Source organism: Sorex fumeus, unplaced genomic scaffold (genome assembly GCF_029834395.1).
Source record: "Sorex fumeus unplaced genomic scaffold, SorFum_2.1 ptg000086l, whole genome shotgun sequence".
Lineage (NCBI taxonomy): Eukaryota > Metazoa > Chordata > Mammalia > Eulipotyphla > Soricidae > Sorex > Sorex fumeus.
Genome location: NW_026606143.1, coordinates 22,360,125 through 22,383,685, shown reverse-complemented (window position 1 = coordinate 22,383,685; position 23,561 = coordinate 22,360,125). Strand labels below are relative to the sequence as shown.

The following is a 23,561-nucleotide window of genomic DNA, read 5'->3' as shown; positions in this document are numbered from 1 at the left end:
AGGACTTTCATAATTTTTCTTTATAAATCTAATAAACATGTATATATATATAAGGGGTTCGATCTTGACCTAGTCCCTATCCAGCCCATAGGAAAGGTTACTATTTTAATTTAGTTGTGTTGTTCCATCCTTTATGACCATTTTAATATAACAATTTTATATTTCTACTTGAGCTGACTATAAGACAAAATCAGTTTTCTAATTTTACATGGTTATGTCATCTGAATAGAGAAGAGGGACGTTGTTAGCATAAAAACAAGTTGGGAAGGATGTCCACTTTCATGAGCTAGAGACAAAGTCTTAAGAGATGGAAGTTGAGGGTCTGGTTTTATGCCCAGCGGAGATAGAGTAACTTAACAGCTTATACATATTCCAGTAGTTTTCCAGGAAACTCATACACATTCATGAGGAAGAATGGTGAGCATGCACAATTGCAAAATATACATATGTTGCTTGAACAGAAAATGGTAGAGAAAAGTCATGGGACTATTTTTTTTTTCAGTCTGGTAAAGAAGAACAAGCAGATTAAAGGTCCAAAAGGATTCTACTATTTCATCTCCATTAGCAAGTAATCCTGGCTAAATTTCACTGACATCCTTATCAGTGCAAAATTCTTTATTTAAACTCCTGCTTACTTACCAATCATGAAGAGAAGGTAGGAGATTGGACCCAATTCCTTTCATGCACCTTTTTCATACTTATTGGTTTAAAATATCATGGGGTCCTGTTGCTAGACAGTTCTGTTTAGTGTTTTGATTTTGGTTTTTGTTCTTGCCTTGGGGCTCCCAAGCAATGTTGGCCCAAGAGATTACTCCTGGTGATACTCAGCCAGTGAAGCAGAATGGCTTATTACATTAGCAATCACTGGTTACGCTGGTGGTGCTTAAGGGTCACCAAGGCTACACCTGACATGGCTACGTGCTGTTGGAGTTCAAACTCATCATGAACCCCTGATGACTGAGTATCTCCCTGGCCCCTGAGGTATCATATTTTTTTCTAATTGGAAAATATTAAAGCACTGTGATTTACAACATTATTCTTAGACTATTTGACATATAATGTTGCAGCATTGATCCCACTACCAGTGTCAACTTCCCTCCACACCCGCAATGCAGGCAATGCACAGGGATTACTCCTGACTCATGCACTCAGGAATTACTCCTGGCGGTGCTCAGGGGACCATATAGGATGCTGGGAATTGAACTCGGGTCAGCTGCGTGTAATTGGCAGCGGGTATGGCGTTTTCCTTGCACGTGGCCAATCCGGATTCGATTCCTTTGCCCCTCTCAGAGAACCCGGCACGCTACCGAGAATATCTTGCTCACATGGCAAAGCCTGGAAAGCTATCCATGATGTATTCGATATGCCACAAACAGTAACAACAAGTCTCACAATTTGTTGTGAGACTACTACTGCCCGTTTGAGCAAATCAATGAACAATAGGAAGGTGCTACAGAAACTTTTTAATGTAATTTCATTTGCTTAGTTTTGATTCTGTAGCCTTTACCAATGCCATTATATTATTAAAGATTCTTTTGAGGTCTAGGTCTTGGAGCATTCTGCCTGTACCTCAAGGTACTTTTTAGATTCAGGTCTGATCTCAAGGTCTTTGAGTAAGGTGTGAGATATAGATTCAGCTTTAACTTCTTGCATGTGCTAATCCAATTCTCCCAACACCATTTGTTGGAGTCTGTCTATATTTCATTTCATATACTCAGCAACTTTGTCAAGAATTAGCTGACTAAGCTAATAATCTCAGGGGCACAATAGCTCCAGGGTGAGATAAAACAATCCTCACACACTTTCTTCTAAGGATTCTTTTTTGATAATTTTTAGAGAATTATTCATAATAAGCAATACAAAATAAATTATTTAGGGCCTGCTATTGGGGTAGGCTTGGGTGGTGGTTGGGAAAATTTGACATTATGGTGGTCCTAAGGTTAATGGTGGTGGTATTGGTGTCAGAATATTGAATGTAATAAATTATTGTGAACAACCTTATAAAAAGAAGATAGTTTTTTAAAAAATTAGCTGGTCATATAAATATATAAGCATATATAAATATATAATATATAAATATATTTCTTTCTTATTTTGTTATATATTATGTATAGTATATGACATGTGTGATATATATGTTATACATAAAATATAAATATATACATATATATATTTCTTTCATTTTTTGAAGTTTTTATGACATAGATCTCTCACCTCTTTCATTGATTCCTAGGTACTTGATGTTTTGGGACACTTTTTTTTTCTTTTTGGGTCACACCTGGCTATGGTCAGGAGTTACTCTTGTCTTTATACTCAGGAATTACTCCTGGCAGTGCTCCCATTCCATATGGGATGCTGGGAATTGAACCTGGGTTGGCCGAGTGCAAGGCAAATACCTGGGACACTATTTTAAATGGAATAGATTCTTTTATTTTTTCCCTCTGATTCATTATTTGCATATAGGTTTGCAACATAGCCATTCAGTTGTTATATTGGTTTATTATTTCTAGGAACCTTTTTGTTGTTATTAGGGTCTTTAAAATGTATCACCATGTCATCTAAAAATAGAGAAAAATTTGACTTACTACTTTTGAATTTGGATCCCTTTTATTTTCTTTTCTGCTGTTGCTAGGATGTCTAATTCCATGTTGAGTAAGAGTGGAGACAATGGACATCTTTGCCTTGTTCCTGATATCAAGTTGACGGGGGAGGGAGTTTTTAGTTTTTCACCATTAAGAATAATATTTGCGGGGACTGGAGCAATATCACAGTGGGTAGGGTGTTTGCCTTGCATGTGGCCACCCGGGTTCGATTCTCAGCATCCCATATGGTCCCCCGAGCACTGCCACGGGGTAATTCCTGAGTGCAGAGCCAGGAGTAACCCCTGAGCATCGCCAGGTGTGACCCAGAAAAGCAAAAAAAAAAAAGAATAATATTTGCTATGAGCTTTATGTAGGTAGCTGCTACTATCTTGAAAAAGGTTCCTTTCATTCTTATTTTATTGAAGGCTTTTTTTTAATAAATGGATTTTGGCTCTTATGAAAACTTTTTCTGCATCGACTAATATGATCATACGATTTTTACCCTCTTATTGTTGTGGTGTATTATTTTAATTGGTTTGCATAAATTGAACCATCTTTTCATTCATTTATTTTGATTCTGTAGCTTTTGCCAATGGCATTTTACTGTTGAAGACTCCTTTGAGGCCTATTTGGAGCATGAAACCCACTTGATCATGGTGAATGCTGTTTTTAATATGCTCTTGGATTCAGTCTGCTAATATTTTGTTGAAACATTTGCATTGGTGTTCATCCAGGAGATTGGTCTAAAATTTCCTTTTTGGGGTATTATCTCTATCAGCTTTGGGTTTCAGTGTAATGGTAGCTTCTAGAACACATTAGAATGGATTCCCGTTTCCTGAATATTTTGGAAAAGCTTAACAATCGATGGCACAAAGTCTTCTCTAAAAGTTTGGTAAAACTCACCTGTAAAGCCATCTGGGCCAGGACTTTTATTCTTAGAGGAAATTATTAATTACTGTTTCATTTTCCTTACTTGTGATTGGCCTATACAGGCGTTCTACTTCTTGCTCATTTCGTTTGGGGACCTTAAGTGTTTCAGAAACCTGTCCATTTTCTCTAGGTTCTCCAACTTAAAAGGGTAGAGTTGTTCATAGAAGTTCTCATGATTTCTTGGACTTCTAAATATTCTATTGTCATCTCCCCATTCATATCTGATATGATTTATTCAAGAATTTTCTCTTTATTCCTCCTGTGACTAGTCAGTTGTTTTTCTGTCTCATTTACTTTTTTTTGATCAAGCAGATCCTGGTTTAATTGATTCCTTTTTTGTTTCTATATTGTTTTTTCTTTGTTTCTAGCCATACCCAAAAGTGTTTGGGGTCATTCCTAGATTTGTACTTAGGGGTACAGAGCATTCCTATAAGTACTCAGGGGAATATGTGGAACTCTGCGGATTGAACCTGAGTGGGACACATGCAAGATAAATGCTCTACCCACTGTGCTATTGCTCTGCCTTCCTTTTTGTTGAATTTTTTTTACTAATAAACCTTGATTTACAAAATTATTTATATATATATATATATATATATATATAAGTTTTAGGCACACTGTTTTCAGAACAGTCTTCTTCAGCTTTTCTTAATCATTTGGAGTCCCTCTAAATTTGGGGGATAGCATTTGACACAGCAATACCACTTCTGGGAATATATCACCAATAGGCAAAAAAAGTATAGTCAAATGACATATGCACTTGTATTTTCATTGCTGCACTGTTTACAATAGCCAAAATTTGGAGAAAAACTGAGTGCCCGAGAACAGATTACTTGTTAAAAAAAACTTTGGTACATATATACAACGGAATACTATGCAGCTGTTAGGAATGATGAAGTCATGAAATTTGCAAACAAGTGGTTCTACATGGAAAATATGCTAAGTGAAATGAGTCAGAAAGAGAGGGACAGACATAGAAAGACTGCACTCATCTGGGGAATATAAAGTAATATAATGGGAAATGAGCACCCAAGAATAGTTGAGATAAGTACCAGGAGGCCTGCTCCACAGCTTGGAAGCTGGCAGCACATGCTGGGGGAAAAGGCAGCTCAGATAGAGAAGGGAACACTAAGAGAAGGGTATTTGGAGGACTCGCTCGTGGTGCGAGATGCATGCTGAAAGTAGACTGAACACGATGGCCACTTGATACCTTTTTTGCAAACCACAGCACCCTTAAGGAAAGAGAGAGCAAAAGGGAATGCCCTGCCACAGAGGTAAGGCAGGGCGGGGGGATGGGAGTGTAGGAGGGCTACTAGGTTCATTGGTGGTGGAAAATGGGCACTAGTGGAGGGATGAGTACTTAATCATTTTGTAACTGAAACCCAAGCATGAAAGTGTGTAAGTCTACAACTGTACCTCATGGTGTTTCACTAATAAAAAAATAATAATTAAATAAATAAATTTGGGGGAGTAGGCAGAAGAAGTAGTGAAACTACAAAAAGCATTGATAGTTAAAAGTTACGCATCAAAATATTTAGCATTTTACCTTTAATAAAGTAAGATATATGGACACTTCCTTTTTTGTGATCTGCCAGATTTGAACTTACCTAATTCATGATGTTTGATTCAGATATATAGCTTTATTTCTGAGGGCAAGTGTTCTTGGTTTAAAGTAGAGGTTCTATATAAGTCACTGCCCACATCATAAAAGAAGAATAAATGTTGGTACAGGAGATTCTGTTTCAACAATGTAGACAATACATATGAACCTCTTATTTCAAGAAGAAATATAGCATATATACTATATAGTTGTGGACATAATAAAAACCACTTTAGAAAGTATAACTTTTCAGTACAATATTTTCAAAGAATTCTACTCAACATTTTTCAAGTATATAGAAAAACATAAAAGTAATAAATAGGTTCCTTGTAAAATATCATATGTCACTTCACGTCTCAGTTGCTTCATACTTTTGGACCATAGGCTGCATTTTTGTTTCTTAGTAATAATTTTGACTGAAATATGGGAGATAATAGCACCAAGTTAAAAAGGGAAAATGAGAATATGCGAAGTTTAAAGGCTAAATTAAATAATACAGCACTTGAATAATGAGCCAACCTTATCTGCATTCTTCAAGAACTAGGGTATTTCTGAATTTTATTATGTTCTCCCTATTTTGCATTACTTTTGCTTTAGGTCTAATTTTTCAAAATCTTCGAAGTATAGCACTCTGTAAATCACATTTTCTTTTCGTTTTTTCTGTAAAATGATTTTCATATAAAGACAAATGATTTTCTGTTTTAAATCTTATTATCTTTATTTATATGATTCAGAATTGATATGCAGATCACAACTAAAGTTGCTAATCATGTGGAAAATCTGAAGTACGTGTAGAATAGAGAGCAGGATCAACTGAAACAATGTTTGCTCTGATAAGAAGCTTCTCTTGAAAAATATTCCAAAATACGTTTCATAAGAAAATGAAAAATATCTAGTAATCTTTACAGGTTGTTCAAATTTTATACAAGATTTTATATTTGTGAGCTTTCATTTAGTTTACAAGGGCTTTTATAAGCTCATAAATGATCAAAGTTTTAGCTATTAGCATGTTTAATTAGAAGACTACTTTAAAACACTAGCTAGGTTTTAAATAATTTACTAAGCAGTATTTAGGTCATACTTAGAAAAACATGTTAGTGTCACCAATATAAATAATATTTCCAAAGCAGTTCAGTTTCTATCCTTCATGCCTATCCTCTCATCTTCCCTTTTCTTCCCAGGACTGGCTAGCATACTGAAATTGTTATTTGTAATTCTATCATTTAAATTAAAAAATATGTGTGTATATCCTTCAACTGGGTTTATTATTGTTACACTCTTTGGTATTTTGTATAAATATGATGCAATTAGGTAACCTACAAAATACTTTTGACTCTTTATACTTGTGAAATTTGTTCAAATTGATTTGTATTTTCTCTAGCTTTTTCGTTATCATTCATATGATTAATGATATGATATTCCATTGTTTATTTTACACTTATTATAAAAAATAACCATTTCAGGAAATTGAAATAATGTGATGTTAAACCAAGTTGGACATTGCTATGATTATTATAATTATTTTTCAAGACTATTAAAGTTAGTTTATTATGATCAGTTATGAACAAAAGAGAAGTATATGAGCATAATGCATCTTTTCTATTACCTGTGGATAAGCAATGTAAAATTAACTTTGGAGACTGTTTTAATCCATACTAAGGTGTTGTATATATCAAGTCTACTTATTTTAAGGTAATACATTAAGGAAAACCAGGAGCATCAGTATTGATGAGTGAAGTGAGATAATAGACAGCTACAGTAAGTTGTGAATTGTTACTGAGGTTCCGGTTTCCATCATGATGAAGTGACTTGGTTTGATGTGCTTAAGAACCCTGTCTAATGAGCTGTGTCACCTTAATTGGCTACACACTGGTGGAAAACATAAAAACAAGTTAATCATAATGATACCTCACAAAAGCTAATCATTTAGCACCTTAGTCCAGAAAAAAGGTTTCAGGCCACTTTGCCTTCACTCCACTTTAGTCTTAATGGGTAGAAGGAAAAATTGAAAATTACCAGTTCTCTCTCACTGTATGTCATGCAATGTCTTGTTATAATAGAGAACAACAAGCATGTAAAACAATGGACAATAAATTGTAGTCATGAAAATAACACAGTGAGAACTTTTGCTGTTTCCACCATGTTCTACCCTGAATGGGATAATCAGTGTTTATGGAGTAGTGGAGGGAGAGAGTTTTCATAGTATCAAAGATTCAAGTAATGATCATTCAAGTGTTATCCTTTGAGCAAATATATTTTTAAGTATTGTAATTCATTTCTCACTTGAAAATATTTTCAGTTTTGTTTGAAACATTAATGAGTCTATGACAATATAACTTTAGGTATTTCTACTGGATAATCTAACTAGAACTTGATTTTTCTTTATTTTCAAACATAATTTTTGTGTGTTTTTTATTTTTTTATTGAATATCCATAAGACAGACAAATGCAAAATTGTTTATGATTGGATTCATGATCGGGTTCATGGTTGGTTGATTGGTTCATGATTGGGTTTCTTTCTCTCTCCTTTTGTGACCAGGGCATTCAGTATTTTATTGGGAAGGTAAGGCTGGAGTAGCTTTTTAACTGGGTGGTAGCTTTGGGGTATTGATGTGACTAGCGAGGCTCCTGGAAATACAGGGAGTTGGGAAGGGATAGGTAGTCCATCCTGACCCCTAGAAAGCCTGTAGTTTTTAGGCACAAAACCCACATACACAAATTTTCAACAGAACGTATCTCTGTGAGGTCCATTCTGAGACAGTAGAGTCTGGCTGGGGGCATGTGGTGATTTTGGACTGTGGAAGCATGTGGTTACTGGGGGCTTTACTTGGGCTGGCGCCAGGCTAACCCACACCCCTCCCATTAACTCTCATCTGTTCAGCCTTGTGCAGGTCCAAGATAAACTAAAGGTTTTGATATCTTTCGAGATTTATTTATGGATTTCTGAAGCAAGACTGATAAATGAGCTTGTATAGCAGAGCCAGAGGTGGTTTGTGGGCATTGCTCCCACATACCTAACTTTTGGCCATTTGATTTCTTGGGAAACTTGATCCCAAGTTGTGTGGGTTTGGACAGAGGCACAGTGGAATTTGGGGGGTATCAGGAGACCTGAAGGCACAATCAGGCTGCTGATACACTCGCCCTGCAGGTACATGTTGACTTGCTGGTGACACTGCACCCCCTGAGTTTTGTGTGTTACTGATAAAATTCTCAAGGAATGGGAACTACAACTTGACAGATCTTATTTTATAAATATCAAATATTATGCAAAGTACTTTTTGCATATTTGCATTTGATATTTATGTTAAAAACAGTTCTTTCTACTGCATTTTTAAAAAATTTTTCTTTCCATTAAATTGCAAAATTTTTGGTTATACCAAAAACTAGAGTATTTACATTTATCTATGCAGCAATTTTCTGGGTTAATAGCACAGTGGGTAGGGCATTTGCTTTGCACATGGCCGACGCGGCCGACCCCAGTTCCATTCCTCCACCCCTCTCGGAGAGCCCAGCAAGCTACCGATAGTATCCCACCTGCACAGCAAAGCCTGGCTAGCTACCCGTGATGTATTCGATATGTCAAACACAGTAACAACAAGTCTCATAATGGAGACGTTACTGGGACCACTTGAGCAAATTGATCGAACAATGGGATAACAGTGCTATACTGTTATGAATATTGTACTGATAATATTAAAGTTAAATAATTTTTGTTGCCTATAGATAGTTAAATGTATATTTGATTTTATGTGTGCATTAAGCGTGTGTTATTTCAATGTCTCATATTTTTCTGAAACGAGAAACAATTCAAATAATATATGAAAATCTTTATTCTATATCTGTAAGCTTCAGGAAAATAAATACTTTTGTGAGATACAGAATAGAATTTTTAATAATGGCATATTAAGGTAAAGGTAAAAGGTCAAGGCCCTCCCGTTGTTCATCGACTTGCTCTAGCGGGCCCAGTAACGTCTCCATTGGAGATTTTGTTGTTACTGTGTTTGGCATATCACGGGTGGCTTGCCAGGCTCTGCCGCGGCGAGATACTCTCGGTAGCTTGCCGGGCTCTCTGAGAGGGGCAGAGGAATCGAACTCGGGTCGGCCATGTTGGCTGCGTGCAAGGCAAACACCCTACTGCTGTGCTATCGCTCTAGCCGAATGGCATATTAAAAGGTAAAGGTAAAGGCCCTCCCGTTGATCGTCAATTTGCTCGAGCGGGCCCAGTAACGTTTCCATTGGAGACTTTGTTGTTACTGTGTCTGGCATATCGAATACTCTCGGTAGCTTGCCGGGCTCTCCGAGAGGGGTGGAGGAATCGAACTCAGGTCGGCCATGTTGGCCGCTTGTAAGGCGAACGCCCTACCCGCTGTGCTATCGCTCCATCCCCAATGGCATATTATTAATACTAAAAGATTTTGGGCACAGTATACTTTATCAAGAGATTATTATATTTACAGGGGAAACATTTCCATCTGACTTTGAAAGGCTATGCTAAATTAATAAGTGGTATTATTTGGAAGGAAGCACTTCTTTGTGTTTTTTTTTTGTCTTTTCCTGCAGAAATTTCTCCTCCCCTTTCTCACCCCCAGCATCTTCTTGCCCCTGCATCTTTCAGGTTATTAACCAGATTGCCTAAGGGAGAAAGCTTCTCTTGGAAAAAAATTGTAATAATTTCTTCAGGGGCTTTTCTTACTTGACTTTAGTTTCTTCTATCTTTTCTAGTATATTCACCCTCTTTGTTCACCTTTCTAAAGGAGGCATTGTATGAAAGCTTTCCTACAGGGAATTTACAATATCTAGTGACGTCTGAGTCCTTTTTTTTCCTTAGGCTAGACACTTTCTCACTGAAAGAAGCCTTTTATCAACATCTATTATACTCCTTTCCCACTGCTATAAATCCTCTATATATTTTTTTTAAATAGGACAGATAATTTTAGGAATCCAGTTCCAGTGCCATAGTACTTGAATTTACTTGTGTTTTTTTCTCCTAATCTCTGTAAACTTTGATAGTTGAAGAGAACTCACTCTTTTGTTTGCTTTGTTCAATTGTTATGCTTTAATGGTAAGTGATGAGGGAACATAAAATAAAAGAAAATCTTGAGAGGCCATGAAATTCTCATTCAGTTCGAAACAAACACTTTACTTGAAAGTTTCTGTCACTTTTCACATGTTTCATTTTTTCTGATGTGTAAATACTTGTCTATGATCTTGAATTGAATTTAATTTGTATAGGATGCAGGCGAAGTGGAGCCTGTCCCTCTCTGGGGAACTTTCAGACTGGAGGAATAAGCAAAACAGTGTCAGGCAGCTAAACAAAAAAACTAATTTAATATATTGTATGAAGAAAATATAGTTTCCAAATTCTAAAATGAAATAGTACAAATTTGGGATGAGTATGAGGAATCAAGGAAAGGGAATGGGATCATATCATTTTTGTGGGGGGTCACACCCAGCAGTACTCAGGACTTACTCCTGGCTTTGTGCTCAGAAATTACTCCTGAGGGCTTGGGGACCATTTGGGATGCTGAGGATGGAATCCCAGTCTGCTAAATGCAAGGCAAGTGCCCTACTTGTTCTATTACAGCTCTGGCAGAAGGATGATTTCATTCTTTTGCTCTGAAAGCAAGAAGTATGACTTTCTCAGAAAGGGATCAAGCAACATCTGAATGATTTCCCTCTTTTTGGGGGCTTTTTGGGTCACACCTGGCAATGCACAGGGATTACTCCTGGCTCTTCACTCAGGAATTACTCCTGGCGGTGCTCAGGGGACCATATGGGATTCTGGGAATCCAATCCAGGTTGGCCGCATGCAAGGCAAATGCCCCACCCACTGTACTATTGCTCCAACTTCTGATATCCCTCTTAAATTACATTCTTCCAAGTCATAAATGGGAGAGCAGTGACATTTCTGTGATGATTAGATCAAAGACAAAGACAGAGATAAGGACAAAAGCTTCTTTTTGGTTGGTATAGGGACTTAACAACTGCTCCTAATTTAAATTAATCTGCATTATTTAAGTATTGGTAATAGTCTTCTCAAGACCCATTAGTTCCCCACAGCCAAGTGACAGTAGAATAGGCCTAAGGGTATATTAAGAACAGCCAACCATCTGACATTTTGGAAGTCTAATCTGATCCTACACTTTAAACTCTCAGGCTTTTATAGGATATAGTCCATTTTGGATTATACATTTTAATAGTGTGTTTGATTTTAGAGCTGTTTTTGATTTTTTATGATTCCTAATAAAATAGCTGTAATTATATTTTTCAGTCAATATTAAATGCAATAGAATTTAAAGAGAGAAATTGATAATTTTCAATACAGAACAAATTATTTTACTTAGCATTTTAAATTTATTTTTGGAAAGTGACTCATTACATTAAAACTGCTTAAAGCACCAAGACAAATTATAGTTAATAGCTTTCTGTTACCATTTTGTGGTCCTGTAATATAGTATGGATATTTATTTCCTCCTGTACACTTTTTATTAATTTCAATAATTTTTGTTTGTTTTTGGGCCACCCCTGGCAATGATTAGGGGGTTACTCCAGAATCTGCATTCAGGTATTACTCCTGGCAGTACACAGGGGGACCATAGAGGATGCTGAGCATCAAACTCTGGTTGGCTGTGTGCAAGGCTAGCAAGCGTTTTACCTGCTGCACTATTGCTCTGGCTCCTCTACTGGGTAGTTTTAATTTTACTCACTCCATCAGGGTCTTGATAAATCTTCTAGTTTTCTAGAAGATTAACTTAAAAAGTCTTTAAAGAATTATTGTGATAACACTGGATTAAAAGAGTGCAAATGTGTATATGTTTCAGGAGTATAATTTTACCACACCACATCCACCGCCAAGGGTCCAATATTCTTCAACCTCTGTTCATAGGATGCTTCCAGTCCCCTCCATTTCCTAGTTTCGTAAATTCAGTTTTAATCTCAGAGTCTAAGTTTGTATTCATTGAACGTTGTCTCTTCCTTTGCGTTGTTTCATTATGTAATGCATGTGAGTGAGAGCATTGGTATTTTTCTTTCTTTTTCTGACTTAGTTCATTTCATACAACACCCTTCGATTTTATGCAAATTGTCACAAAAAATAAGATTTCATCTTTCCTTATGGTTGAGAAGTATTTCATTCTGTATATTTTGTGCCACAACCTCTTTATCAACTTGGCTATTGGGTACTTATATTTGCTTCCGAATCTTTTTGTGTGTGTATAGGGGGTGGGAGTTATTGGGGGCACACTCTGTTGTACTCAGTGTTTATTCCTGGCTTTGTGCTCAGGTATCACTCCTGGTGCTCAAAGGGACCATATGTAGTTCTGGATACTGAACCAGGGTTGGCCAAATGTCAGGCGAGTGCCTTAATCCCTTTACTATCTCTATGGTCTCTGTTTTCAGAGGTTATTGTAAATTTAACTTCTAGATAACCCCTTATTTGACCCATTTGGAATAAAAGTATTTTAGTGTATAGTGTTTAAATGTTTAGCTAAAATTTTGATACTTGCTACATATCCATTTTTGTTACTTTTAGGTGAATTCTCTCATAGGAAATAAAGGTTTAGGTAGAAATTGTTTCTAGCCCATTACTCAACAAATAGTAATTTTATACTCAAGGAATACACTACAGTAACTTTTATTTATAAAAAATATTTAATTTTGTGACTAATATCTGAGAAAAGGGTTTTTGTATTAGTTAATAGATGGTGCTAGTTTGTGAGGCAGAATTCACTAAGTACTTGTCTAGATCAGGGCTTCTTAAACTTGTTCAACTTGGAATTCCTTATAACCTGAGAAGTGAGCCATTAAGGAGTGGTTCCAGAAACATTGCAGATTTATTACTCCTTTGATTTTGAATTAACTTTTATTTGTTGCAATTCACAAACCTTTTATTGTGAGTTTTTAGGATATTCATATTCAGTTACATGATTCTATACATATCATCACTTCCACAGTTTTAAGAAACTAGTAGTCCTGATAAAGTAGTTTTAGATGACATATAGGAATAATTGAGTCAAAAATTCTGAGTAAAATTTTTATCATAGTAAGCTATAGGTTTTCCTTTGCAATCAAAAATTACAAACACAGTATTAAGAATGGAGGATGACTAGATTAAAACTACCACAGGGAACTAAGGTTAAATTCTCAGTTATGTTTTGGAGGCCACTTGGCTTCTTGATTTTATCCCTTTATTTATGTATTTATTAAACAAATGTTTATTACAAACTTTGTATCTGGACTGGGCACTAAAGTATCATTGAAAATTTGATTTAAGAAATAATTCTTTTTTCTGCTTTTTGGGTCACACCTGGCGATGTATAGGGGTTACTCCTGGCCCTGCACTTAGAAATTACCCCTGGCAGCAGTGCTCAGGGGATGCTGGGAATCGAACCCGGGTCAGCAGTATGCAAGGAAAATGCCCGACCTGCTGTTCTGTTGCTCCAGCTCCAGAAATAATTCTTATACTATGAAGTTTTCCTATTTAAATCCCACAATTCAATGACCTTTAAAATCAACACAGAGTTGTAAACCATCACAACAGTTTTACAACAATTTCTTTACCTAAGAAAGATACTCTTGGCTGGAGTAGAGTATACAGCACACAGACGACCCAGGTTCAATCCAGGATATCCCACTTGGTCCCCTGAACCCCGCTGACAGTAATTACTGATTGCAGTGCCAGGAGTAACCACTGATCACCGGGTATGATCCAAAAGAAAAAAAAAAAACAAAGATACTTTGTGCCCATTAGTAGTCAGTTGCTTCCACTCTTTAGCACCTCACAGTCATTAATCTGTTTTATGCCACTATAAATTTGCTCGTCCTGATTATTTCATCTAAATGCAATCATACTGTAATCTGGTGTGTCTGCCTTCCTTCACTTATCAAACTATATCTAAAGTAATTAATTCTTTTTTCTTGTAGAGTAATTGTGTTCATTGACTGAATACAATTTTTGAAATTTAATTTTTGACCCCTTTAGCTGTGCTTAAAGGGGTTCCCTTAAGGGAACCCAGGGGCCACTCCTTACCATACTCAAGTTTCAAAGTGAGGCACCAATGATGCCAAACTGCTTGTGTCCTGCAGTGCCAGGAACAATCAGGGCCTTGCATGTAGAGCTCAGATGCCTCCAGGACTGTTCCAGTGTTTCTAGGAAGGGGGATCATGTCACACTGGGGATAGATGTGGGGTACTGAGCATTCAATACCTTTATCTTTGACCCTTATGCTACTGGCACTGTTCATTTTATTTACCATGGCATAAATTAATGAGCATATGCTAGCTCATATTTAAGTTCACCTTCTGTAAGGTTTTCACCTTCTGTAAGGTTTTCACTTATTGTTAGTTCTGATTGGTGGAAAGTTTGTCAGGTGGTGACTGGTGCAGCTTCAATACTAGGTGGTCTGTGGCAGGCAGCCTTTGTTTCAATTCCTTCTCAGATGTACAGACCTAAGCATCCTACACGTGTCTGGTATCCCTGGGGTCTACCTTTAGCCTCATACTCTGTTTTAATTAGCCGTGCTCAAGTGCCTCCAAAAATGTTTCACTTTTCTTTTCAATTACAAGAAATTTTTGATTTGATGAAAAGCAATGTGTATGTTATTTGTTTTTTGTAAAGCTGTTCAAAACTAAGGCATAGGCCAAAGGTACAGATGCTTTCTTCTATAATTCTTTTCATGGGATTTCATTCTGTAGTGTAGATGTCTCTTTCTCTACCAAGTTTCCAGATAATACTGTTGATAATTGTCCTGGAAATCGATATGTTTCAGAATTGCAACAGCATTCTAACCTGCACCTAAAATCTGGCTTGCTTGGCTTCTAGTATTTTCTGTAGCTTCTAAGGTCACATTCAACTATGCCAAGGCATAAATTGAGTCTATCTAAGGACCATCGCTGAGCTTGAGTTTTTAATTTTCAGCACAGATCATTGAGCTATTTACATTGGAGCCAGGTGTTCAGATCTTAAAGCGCATAAGCTGTCTAGAAGTCTGACTTACAGAGGGCTCTTAGGGAAGGGAGATTTAGGCCAGCCAGAGACGGAATACTCCTTTAGCTTTAGAGCTATCTGGGAATCTTTTACCTTTAAATTTGAGAATTTCAGAAGGCATGGTAATTAGTAGGCATGAGAAAATCTTCAAATGACTGCTAATGAGTAATTCTGCACCCAGGAGGGGGAAATAGAGTTTTTCTTGATTATCAGTTAACCTCTGAGTTTCATCTTTAACAACACTGTGTGGTTTGTATGACTTTCACCAAGTGCTCTTAATGGAATACAGGCGGTCCCAGTGCAAAGACATTGGAGCAGGCAATCACTGGCAAGGTATTGAACCTTTGTGGAGGCTTTCTCATTTAGACACTAAAAATAATAGCTCTTCTGCTGAGACATTTTAATGATTTTGTTTCTGGAACAGAGGGTAGATGCTGAATCTATGTTAGTTTTTTTTTCTGCCCTCCAACTTCCAGAAAAGATTTTCTGTGATTTACATATAAATGACCAAGTATAATAGGCCCATTAAATGAACAATAAAGCAAGAGCCATCTAATGGAAAGAGAACAGAGAGCTTGCTCTTCAAGTCCCTGTTCTCCTCTGAACATGTATCTAGCTTGCTTGTTTGTTTCTTTACTTGCCTTTATTTTCACTCTGGAGAAGCCTGTGTTCTCTCTTGAACATGTACTTCTCACTTCCTCTCCCCTCACATTTTTCTAAATAAGTTTCAATAAAAGTCTGTCTTGCTTCACTAAAAAAACTGAAAAGAAAGAAAAGAAAGAACATTGTCTTTCTACCAAATTTAGGCCGAAAAAGATTATTCTAACTGAATACAATTTTGATGATGAGCATTTTTGCAAACCTGGTATAAAAGTGATCAGTTACACAGTTCTTCATTTTTCCCCCAAATTTTATTTTATTAAAGCACTGTGAGTTACAAAGTTATTCATAGTTGGGTTTTTGACATTCAATATTCCATAACGGATCCCAACACCAATGTCAACCCCCTCCCCCAATGGTTTTCCCAGGTTCCCTGTCCTACACAATCCCCTGTTGCCCTTGCCCCAGCCTGCCATCTCCACAGGCATCTTTTAAGATTATTTACTAAAATTTGAGTCTCACAATTTTAGTGTTGTTGACTCTGTGATTTGGACTTTAGCTCTATCATTCCTTAACACCACCCATGTACCTGAAACCCCTTGACCCCTGCTCCTGCTGCTTCTCATTTATCTCCTCTCTCCTTCCCCTACATTTTCTTTATTTCTACTCCCTATATGCTGGGGCCAAGGGTGCTCTAAGCATCTCCTCTGTAAACCAATATTTCCGCACATCCAGTTACTCTCATGAACACATATAAGTGAGATCATCCTGTATTTGTCCTTATTCTTCAGGCTTGCTTCATTTAACATGATATTTTCCAGTTCCATCCACATTGCAGCAAACTGCATGATTCATAGTTCTTATTATGTAAAGATAAAATATCATACGAGTTTGGTAGGATAGAGAATCACTTAAATCACTTAATCACTTAATCACTTAATTTCCCGTTAGTCGGCGATTTGCTCGAGCGGGCACCAGTAACGTCTCCATTTGTCCCTGTCGCTTGCTAGTGTAGCCCAATGGCATCTGTTCGCTCTGGGAACATGAAGAGCCTCAAACCGATCGTTCATGATAGAGAATATCTCTACCATTTCTATTAGTTCTCTTCTGTTTTCCAATTTTTTTTGGTGGGTCACACCCGGTGATGCACTGGGGTTACTCCTGGCTCTGTACTCAGGAATTATTCCTGACAATGCTCAGGGGACCATATGGAATGCTGGGAATCAAACCCAGGTTGGCCACATGCAAGGCAAATGCCCTACCCACTGTGCTATCACTCCAGCCCCTGTTTTCCATTTTTTATGGACCCACCTTTAGATTAATCCAGAATAACCTCTTAATTTTATTTTTTTATTTTTTTATTTATGTTTTTATAATTTATTTATTGAATCATTGTGGGGAAAGTTACAGAGCTTTCAGGTTTAGGTCTCAGTCATGTATATATCAAACACATTTCCCTTTACCAATACTTATTTTTTACCGTGAACCCCAATAGAACCTCACCTCCCACCCCTCCCAATTCCTGTGAGGCAGATGAGTTCTAGTTAACACTCTATCTACTTTGACTAGATTCATTGTTTTGATAAAAGATGCACCATTATTATTTAGAGTTTACGACCCACTCCAAATCAGACATGCTGAAAAAGTATTGTGAAATGACTTGCTTTCTACAGCTAGGTTTAAGAATTAAATGATGTTGTGTGGCCGCAATAGTGGCCGCGAGGTTTTGGATTTCTGCTATTTTACTTATTAACCCTGGAAGTATTGCTATTAAAAGTTAGATAATTAAGAGATTGGTTTCTGTGCTCTGGAGTCGTGGCCGTGCCGGAGAGCCACTCGTGGGGGGCAACTGGTGACCTCGGTAGGGCATGAAGGACGGACCAGAATGCCCCCTTTCCCATGAGGTTTTTGCCGCCTCCAACCCCCGGCTCAAACCTGCTGTCCACAAGGCTCCCATGCAGTCGCCATTTTTCTTTCCAGAGAGGAGAGGGCGAATGGGGCAACACCCTTTCCCCTCCGGGCCAGAATAACCTCTTAATTTTAAATTCAATCAATTGTCTTAAAACCAGCTCTATAATTTTTCCTTGTTGTGCAGAAAAGCATCTGAAGTGTTTCTAGTAGTTTCAGGAATTAGGAAATGATCCAGACTTTTCTAGGGTAGGTTGGTAGGGGAGTCACACTAGTCTGCCTGTCATATTTACCAATTTCAGTAATAACCCTTGATGAAATCTAAGTCAATATAATCAATGTTGGTTGTTTCAGGAATTTCTGTAAGGAGCTTTGTTTATAGCAGCTATATCTATATAACCATTTTTCCTTGTACATTTACACAATCTAAGAATCCAGAAATATTAGAGAAATAGATTTAGGTCCTAGTCTGTCTTTTTTGCTTAAAATACAGAATTATGAATTTTTCTTTAGAGTTATAGGTCTGGTCATTTGAGACAACCGTTCCAGCACTCGTTGTTTATATTCTTCATTCATTCATGAACCAGTGCATTTTAGTATTCAATATTGATCATGTACTAGTAAGCCTTGGCTCAATTTGAATCAAAATTAAACAAACAGGTATTTTTTCTTTTTAAAAAAAGCCCCCGTTTTTTCTTTGAACAGTGGTATAAGACTTATTACCAGTTATATTCCTCAGTGGTACAGCAGGCTTATGAATATTTTATTTAAATATTTTTGTTGACATACTTTCAAAGTCTCCAATGGAGACGTTACTGGGCCCACTCGAGCAAATCGACGATCAACGGGAGGGGGGGGGACTTTAAATTTTGAATGATACAATATCAAACTTATTAGAATTTTTCTCCCAATTTTATAACTGTTTTTTTTAATAAAATGCCTCACTCATATCAGTGGCTAGAAATAATAATAAGATTATCCTGATACTAAATCCTCATATACCATGTAATTCGTGCAGGTACTTTTTGTAACTATGAAATAAAAGGAAATTTGTCTAAGGTCATGCAGCTTTGGATCTCAGTAGTCTGGTAGTATGGCTTTAGATTTTGTGCTGGTAATCTCTAACTTGATTGCTCCTTTGTGTTATGATCAATGTATTTTAGCAAAATTCTCTTTTCTTGTTTATGAATACTAACATCTCAGAGCATATTGATTTTACAAATGCTAGATAAAACATTCATTTTCATATAAATTCATATCATCTACTTAATAATGCATTTATTATTTTGTGGTAAAAATCAAGAGTCTGTGGGTATTAAATTTTCTAAGTCCAAATATTACGTTGACCTCATATATGATTGCTACATTGAATTGATCATGAACTCTGGATACAAAACACTGATGTCTGTAGTTTCTTCAGTGATCCCTCAGTCCTCTAGAGTTCAAGATTAATGACAGGATATCTGAATTATGGATCTTCATAGAGACTTTTATTTTCTTCACGTTTCTTTAGAAAAGTTATTTGATAGTCATGATATTTTCTATATTCAAAACATGCTCTTTGTGTTTATCATTTATTCATTTTTTTAGTTATTATTTGTTGTTATTGGTCTTGATGAAGACAGTTATTAATGGACTAGTTTATGCTTTTATTAATTGAAAATTTATTAATTATATCTATTTTCTCCTATGTTATCTCTATTTTTTTAAAGAAAAACACCGAATAAGTGCTAGAACTTTTTTAGGGAAGGATGCCTGGTTGTGCCCAGGGATAAATCTTGATCATGGGCAGGAATTATTCCTGTAGGTGTTCATAAGGCCATATATTGTGCTTGGATCAAACCTAGGTTGACTGCATTCAAGGCAAGCAACTTACCTGCTGTACTATTTCTCTGAGCCCCCCCACCCAAATTAAAATTTTGAGGAGCTTGATTAGGATAGCATTTATCTGAAGTACCAAGCAATGAAGGGTTATATTCCTACTTTTATGAGTTTTCATTTGCCACTCTCTACCTAATTAGTTGCAGATAATTGGTGCATGGTCATAACATTGTAAGTGCCCTTTATATTGAATTTAAACATTTTAAATGTAATCTGCATCCAACGTATGGACTACTCAAAGTAACATACCTAGTAGAATACAAACATCATATATCTTGGTAATATTAAAACTCATACCTATAAGGTAATTGAGTGGAGGAAAAAAAAAGTTGTATGTTCTGGGAGTACAGCATACTCACTCTTGTCAGGCAATCACACTGTCAGTGTTTTCAGGCAAGAAAAATGAAGCTATCAAAAATCGAAGTAAAGGTAAAGGTAAAGGCCCTCCCGTTGATCGTCGATTTGCTCGAGCGGGCCCAGTAACGTCTCCATTGGAGACTTTGTTGTTACTGTGTCTGGCATATCGAATACTCTCGGTAGCTTGCCGGGCTCTCCGAGAGGGGCGGAGGAATCGAACTCGGGTCGGCCATGTTGGTTGCTTGTAAGGCGAACGCCCTACCCGCTGTGCTATCGCTCCAACCCCGAAAAAAATCGAAGTAGTAACTGATTTCTTTATGAAGTCAAAGCAGTTTATTGGAGAATGAAGGGAAGGATGAAGAGATGTAGATAAAGATACACGGTGAAGAGAGACCATACACTTTTCCAGAATGGAGGGACCTTGCACAAGTCTCAAGCATAGATCTGGGGGCAATTTCCCCATTATGGGTATATGAGCATAAAAAGTAGGAAAGTTCATATCTCCAGAGGGGCCATGGGAGCAGCATGCATGCAGGTGGCATGTAGACCAGTAATTGTTTAGAGGAGATTTTATCCTTGATGTAGAGGCAAAAGCAAATGAGGAAAGAAAAATTTTCCAATTTTAAGCACTTTTGTTTAATCTGATTATTTCTCCAAGTTGCAGGTTGCATAACTATGAACTTTTTTTAAGCACATAAAAATAGACTTGAGGCTTAATATATTTTGACTTTACATATCAGAAATAGAAAAAATTTTAATAATTTAGCATGATTATATTAAATGATAATTTATAATTCCTGGAAGTTAACTCGGATGTCAGATATTCACTTCTCTTTAATTCATTATGAATTTTTAAAAATAGTTTCCATGTTTTCTGTTCGTTAGCACTAGAATTTGCTATGTTATTTATTTAGGAACAATTTGAATTGATTTCTCTGCTCTCTCACAATGCTTTTAAATCAGAACCATTATTCCAGAAAGAAAATTTCCCATTATTTATAGAGAAAAGATATCCTTGTGTCAAATCAATCACACTTAACTCTTCTTTTTGAATCTCTTGTCCTGAAATTTGTAAGAAGATAATTGGTTGTTAAGTGTACGAAAAGAGACCTGAATGTAAAATTTTTAATTGCCTTAGCTTTTCTTCTTTTCTTCTTTCATTCTTTCTTTTTTGGGGGCGGGGAGGTCACACCCAGCAATGCACAGGGATTACTCCTGGCTCATGCACTCAGTAATTACTCCTGGTGGTGCTCAGGGGACCATATGGGATGCTGGGAATCGAACCTGGGTTGGCCATGTGCAAAGCAAACGCCCTACCTGCTGTGCTATTTATTTCCCCAGCCCCAGCTTTTCTTCTTTCTAAACAAGGAAACTTTCTTTAACCTGTGTGTTTCAGTGTCACTTAGTGTCAACTTTACCCCGTTTGAATGTGTTTATCGTTAGACATGCAGTCAGATGACTTAAGTTTGGAATTAAGCTTTTATTTCTTTTCCCTTGCTGTCTTTTAATGGTGCCACTGAAAATTGTTGTATTATGGGCAGGGAAGTGTTTGGCCACACCCAGTGGTGCTCAGAGCTAATTTCTGGCTCGGTTCAGGGATCATTCCTGGCAGGGCTGGAGGTACCATATAGGGAGTATAACTGGGTTGGCCATATGCAAGAAAAGCACAATAGCCAGTATAGTAGTGTTCAAGCTCCCTATGTTTTCTGTTTCAAATAGAGGTTAATTATTTTAAAAGTCTGATGAAGTTTCTGAATTTCTGATGGACAAAATGTAGGCCTCTCTCAGAGAGAATAACAACTTTAAGTCTCACATTTTGTATCACTATGTTTATAAAAATTTGAATATAATCCATTTACACAAATTCACCATGTAACTTTTTACTTTGTTGGTATTTACATAATTTGTGCTGAATAAAATGTCATCTTTTTCATCCCCGCCTGTGGACGGGGATAAAAAAAAAGCCAGTTTCTTCATTTGTAGACCAAACGCTACTTCACTGAAAATTCACCCTGTAACTTCAGTTTTGAAAATTTGTCTTCATCTGCTTTTAAAGCAATTTAAATAAATCTTTATATTACCCATGCATATAATCTAAACGTCAATGTTTCCCTAGATTCATGCAGAATAAAGTCTTTAAAAACTTGCATGGAGCAATAAAAAGTTTAGATTTTGACAACAGGGTAGCAGTTACCAGAGGGGAGAAAAGGACAAAGGGTAGGTACATACGGGCAAAGGGATCTGTTTTGCCTGGTGGTAGATGCATAGCAGATGTTTGATGGTTATCACATGGCATGTATACTGATGTCAAAATATAGGTCTGCACACTAAATAAAAGTTCAAATAGCTGAAACCAATGCTGCCTCAATTACCAGAAAACAAAAATTATATTCATTGATCTTAAAATATAATGCCTAATATATTTTTTTGTGTGATCACATCATATGCACAAAGTTTCCTTGAGATATTTTCCACGACCTTTTCAAATGTCCACTGTCATGTCAGCTTTTATGCTTCCATTGTTTTTCTCTTTGTCTAAAATATAGTACCAGGTCACCTTTCTCCCTCATTTTATTATATCATGATGCTTTTTCTTCTTGCTGAAATCAGAGGGTGGGCTTTCTGCTACATTCCACTTCACAGGGAACTCAGAAACTGAGTCACATTCTAAACCCATGGACCTCAATCAAAAATCTCTGGTAATAGTATTCTATTAATCTGAGTTTCGTGGAGATGTTTTAATAAAGAATGATGTTCTCTCCTGTATTCTTTGTAAAATTTTGAATAAGAATTTTGTAAGTTGGAAATATGGCATGTTTTATCTGCCTGCTTAGACTGAAAACTCACTGAGGCCAGAATCATTTTATTATATCATGATGCTTTTTTCTTCTTGCTGAAATCAGAGAGTGGTCTTTCTGCTACATTCCACTTCATAGGGAACTCAGAAATTGAGTCACATTCTAACCCTGTGGGCATCAATCAGAAATCTCTTGTAATAGTCTTCTACTAACTTGAGTTTCATGGCGATATTTTAATAAAGAATGATGTTCTGTCCTATACTATTTGTAAAATTTTGAATAAAAATTTTGTAAATTGTAAATATGACATGTTTTATCTGCCCATTTAGACTGAAAACTCATTGAGGCCAAGAATCTCTTTCATTAGTGATAGCTTAACTGATAACAATTCCTGAACATATTTTTTCTTTCCTGAATTTGGATCTTTTCTTTCGTTCACAAATATATACATATATGTAGTTTATGAATATACACATATTCATGAGTGAAATATTGTATGGCTCTAATGTCCACATATAGTGCTGGTTCAAACTCACCAAAAGGTTGAACACAGTTGAGATAAGCAATGTTCTTGTATAGGTGACATATTCATGTCATGAGGTCAGCTTCAATCACTATCTTGCAAAAGAAGCTGATTGTCATTTATGTCCTTAAAGCTTTTATTCCTTCTCTGTTTGGGATGTAAAAAGTTTTGTTTTGTGGGACTGGAATGATAGCACAGCCGATTGAGCATTTGCCTTGCATGTGGCCGACCCGGGTTTGATTCCCAGCATCCCATATGGTCCCCTGAGCACCGCTAGGAGTAATTCCTGAGTGCAGGAGTAACACCTGTGCATTGCCGGGTGCCACCCAAAAAGCAAAAAAAAATTTTCTTTTTAATTGCTCCTTGCTAAGTATGCACTCTTTCCTCTTATCAAATA

At 36.7% G+C, this 23,561-nt stretch overlaps 1 protein-coding gene across 2 annotated transcripts in view; it reads left to right on the top strand.

Moving 5' to 3' along the window:
• IL1RAPL1 (interleukin 1 receptor accessory protein like 1) overlaps positions 1 to 23,561 on the top strand; it is a 1,428,491-nt gene that overhangs the window by 284,949 nt on the left and 1,119,981 nt on the right. The window lies entirely within an intron of this gene.